Source organism: Rhincodon typus, chromosome 12 (genome assembly GCF_021869965.1).
Source record: "Rhincodon typus isolate 14 chromosome 12, sRhiTyp1.1, whole genome shotgun sequence".
NCBI lineage: Eukaryota > Metazoa > Chordata > Chondrichthyes > Orectolobiformes > Rhincodontidae > Rhincodon > Rhincodon typus.
The window spans coordinates 57,962,485-57,967,248 of record NC_063343.1 but is presented as its reverse complement, the minus strand read 5'-3'; positions in this window follow the sequence as shown (position 1 = coordinate 57,967,248).

The window sequence follows — 4,764 nt, the reverse complement described above, 5'->3', positions numbered from 1 at the left end:
ATCAATTTTGTTTGTCAGTTATATAAAAGATTTAGATGAGAATATAGAAGGCATGGTTAGTAAGTTGGCAGATGACACCAAAATTGATGGTATAGTGGACAGTGAAGAAAGTTATCTAAGACTGAAAAGAGATCTTGATCAATTGGTTCTACGGGTTGAGGAGTAGCAGATGGAGTTTAAATGCAAAGGTATTGCATTTTGATTAAACAAACAAGGGCAAGACTTATACCATTAAAAGTAGGGCCTTGGGTAGTGTTGTAGAACAGAAAGATCTAGGGGAGCAAGTACATAATTCTTAGAAGTTTGCATGTAGACAGGATGGTTAAAAAGGCATTTGGCTTGCTTACGTTCATTGCTTAGACTTTTGAGTATAGAAGTTGGGAAATCATGTTGAGTTTGTACAGAACATTGGTGAGGCCTCTTCTGGAGTACTGCATCCAGTTCTGGTGGCCCTGTTATAGGAAGGATATAATCAGGCTGGAGAGGGTCCAGAAAAGATTTACAAGACGTTGCTGGGAGTGGAAGGTGTGAGTTATTGGACATGCTATATAGGCTCGGACATTTTTCACTGGAGTGTAGGAGATTGAGGGGTGCTTATTGAGGTTTATAAAATCATGAGGGGTATGGATTAGATGAATGGCAGCTCTTTTTCACCTAGGGTGAGAGATTTCAAGATTAGGAGTTTTTAAGGTGACAGTGAAAGATTAAAAAGGATATGAGGGGCAAAGTCATGGATGCAGGGATAGTTATAACGTTTAAAAGACATTGGATAAGCACATGAATAAGAAAAGTTTGAAGGGATATAGGCCAAGCTCAGGCAGGTGGGTCCAGTTTAGTTTGGAATTATGGTTGACATGGACCGATTGGATTGAAATGTCTGTTTCTGTGCTGTATGACTCTTTGACTGTATGGTAGTAAAACTTGCAGATGTCTTTGGCTTGCCACTGGGCTGAGGAGCTGAGAAGAAATAAAAAGAGAAGAGGCCAGAATTTTCAAGGAGCTGTAATCTCTTGCTCCATATCATTTTACTCGGTTTTTGTTTTATGGCAGAATTTCTGCAGGAGATTCCAAACAGGACTTCTTCAGTAATACGGAGCCATCTTCCAATCTCATAGTGTCAGGGGAAGGCAAGTCTTTTTTCAGCTCTCAGTGCCATATTCTGAAATTTAAAAATCCAGAATCACAGACAGCCAGTTTGACACTGCTGGCAAAAGGTAAGTACGTAAAGTATGTGTGACCTTAGGGTGTCAGAGGGTAAGGTGCCAGGTTTTTAGGGAATAGGCCACCAGGTGGATAGGGTGCCAAGTGAGTATGAGGTAGCATGCCAGTACGGTAGGGGATAGGGTGTCAACAAGTAACAAATAAACAGGTGGATAGGCTATCACACAAGTAGGGTGCTAGGGTGCAAATAAGTGACAAATAAGGTGGTTTAGGATGGGTGGGTAAAACTGGATATTGTGGGGTTGGAAAGACGTCAAGTCCTGGGGTGGGTAGTGTTGTTGGGTTCTGATGTAAGGGTCAGGGTCTGGGGTGGGAGTGGTAAAGGGCCAGGGAGATGTGTAGTTGGAATGTGCAAAGTGAGTTGGGGGGGGGGGCGTGGTCAGTTAAATAACTAACTTAGAAGTTAGACTAAGTCTATGTAAGGCTTTTTCTTGAGCAAGGTCTCTTCAGTGCCTGGTTATCTCTGTAGCCACAAGAGATCACAGTCCAATCTGTTTTCAGTTGCCTCTTCCCTGCTTTGAACATTAATAGTTTGAGGTTGCGTCTTTAGGTTTGACTTTCCGTGGGTCATTCCGTCGCCAAACAACCGCTTCATTTACATCAGCAGCCATTTTTGGCAGTATGACCCCTCTTCTAAAAGCACAATTACAAGGAAACTGCCCATGATACTTTGGGGTTCTGAACCGTGGTCATTGCTGAAGAGGTATAATCAGTTTATGTTAGATAAAGTTTAACTTTTCAGTTATTTTCTAAAAACAAACAGGAACCACTTGTTGTAGGAGTTATACTATCAGACAGACAAAAACAGCTCTGAGTGAAATATAGACAATGCCTGTGAAATCTGTGGGAAAATGGTAGATGATACAATATTATAAAAACAGAGAACTGCAGATGCTGGAAATCTGAAACATGAACAGAAAATGCTGGAGAAACGCAGCGACAGTTTGAGCCTAGTGACCCTTCGTCAGATAGTGTAATATATATGTGTTGTAACAGTTTGTATGAAGTTTAGAGGTGTAAATGGTTCTCTTTACGTATATGTGAAAATCAATGATCTTTGACCTGATTTCCTTTGTCCTTTTATTGCTTTGGCAAGCCGTCCAATAAGAATGACAAACACATCATCAAGCTAAAGGCAGTGAGAGTCAGAAGTACACTCACACCACAAGAAGATCTAGAACAACAACTTGCATTCATATAGTGCCTTTAGCTTGTTAAAACATACCAAACTGCTTTATAAAGGCATTGTCATCAAAATCTAATGCCTGACATATATGACATATATGTTGACCAAAAGCTTCATCAAAGCAGTAAAGTTTATGGTACATCTTAAAGAGAGAAGGAATGGTAACAAGGTTGAGAGATGTAGGATGAGTGCAGCCCCAACAACACTCAAGAAGCTTGACACCATCCAGGAAAAACGAGCCCGTTTGATTGGCACTACATCCACAAGCATTCACTCCCTCCACCACCGACACTCAGTAGCAGCAGTGAATACTATCTACAAGATGCACTGCAGAAATTCACCAAAGATCCTCAGACAGCACCTTCCAAACCCATGACCACTTCCATCTAGAAGGACAAGGGTATCAGACATATGGGAACACCACCACCTCAAAGTTCCCCTCCAAACCACTCACCATCCTGACTTGGAAATATATTACTGTTCCTTCACTGTCGCTGGGTCAAAATCCTGGAATTCCCTCCCTAATAGCATTGTGGGTCAATCCACAGCAGGAGGACTACAACTGTTCAAGAAGGCAGCTCACCACCACCTTCTCAAGGGCAACTAGGGATGGGCAAGAAGTGCTGCCTGCCAGCGATGCCCACATCCCACAAATGAATAGGAAAAAAATGTAGGGTGGAAATTCCAGAGCTTAGGGCCCAGGCAGCTGAAGATATGGCTGCCAGTGTTGATGTGATGAAAAATGGGGATGTGCAAGTAGCCATAATTGGAGGAACAGAGAGATATTGGAGAAGTGAAGTACTTGAGGAGAAATATTGAGAGAGATAGGGTTAAGGTCATTGAATGATTGAAAACAATGGCAAAAATCTAAAATTTCTAAGGCTGCAAGGACAGAAATCCATGTAGGTCAACTAGCACAGAGCTGATAGATGAACAGTACTTTGTGCCATTTAGAATATGGGAAGCACTGTTTTGAATGACCATTCTACTTTGGCCGCCTAAGACCTATCTACAACATCAAGTGGTAGGACAAGATCGCTAACACTCAAATTTCTTGCAAGGTACATTTTCACCAGAAAGCAGCTTTGCTGAAACAGCTATGTAGTACACACGGAACTCTCCTGTGGTATTCTTCAGCCAGCTGGGCACAGAAACCCACACCACAGGACATTCCAAACCTAGATACAAAGACATCCTAGAAGTCAATCTAAGACCTGTATCTTGGATACCCCCATCCCCTCTCCAGGAAGAGAAACAACCCCAGATCTCTACACCATCAAGCAATAAAGAAGAGTCATAAAAATATATTTTCTTCCAAACTAGACCCTCATTCCAATGTCCCTTCAAAAAGTGACAAGCCTACATTCTGGAAATCATCCAGATTCTGTGATTAATTCCAGCACTGACAGGTCAACACACAGCCTAGGGTTAAGGAACATTGAATTATTTCCTTTAGCTCCCCCCAGTGGTGTTGTCTTAATATACTGCTCACAGCCATAAATAACAATAAACTCTATGGTTAACTAGCTCACTCACATTAAAGCAAAATTTTGCAGAAGCTGGAAAACTTAAAAGAACATAGAAAATGCTGGAGAAACTCAAACAGATTGTCTTTTGATGTGTTATGTCAGTTCCAAGATTTCCAGTTTTCTGGCCCTAGCCACCTCCTTTTCTCCACGGATAAGAAATTCTTCTACACATCCATTCCCCCATCAGGATTAGCTGTAAGGTCTCTGCTTCTACCTTGAAAAGAGATCTGCATTGTCTCCATCACTGCCAACCTCCATCGCTTGGCTGGGCTTGTTCTCACTTCATTTCTCCTTCAACTCATCTCATTTTCTCCAAGTCAAACATGTGGCCATGGATCCCTGCATGGGTCCCTGGTGAGCCTGTCTCTTTGTGGGGTATGTGGAACACTCCTTGTTCCAGCCCTACTCAGGCTCCCACCCACAAGTCTTTCTCTGGTACATCAATAATGTCTTCCTGCTATTGCCTGGAATTTGAAAAAAATAACCTGTCTTGTTTCCAACTGCCATCTTGCTCACACCTCCACCTGCATCTGACTCTTTCCTTCCCTTACTTGACTTCATTTCTATGGATAAGCTGTCCCACAGGTATCCACTACAAACCCATTGATTCTCAGTGAAGGTTCTCTAAGATTGCAAAGAGGTCTTGATCAATTGGGTGCTGAGGAATGGCAGATGGAGTTTAATTTAGATAACTGTGAGGTATTGCATTTTGGTAAAACAAAAAAGAGCAGGACTTACACGACTAATGGTAAGGCCTTGGGTTGTGTTGTAGAACAGAGACTTAGGGGTTCAGGTACCTAATTCTTTCAAATTTGCTTCACAGGTAGA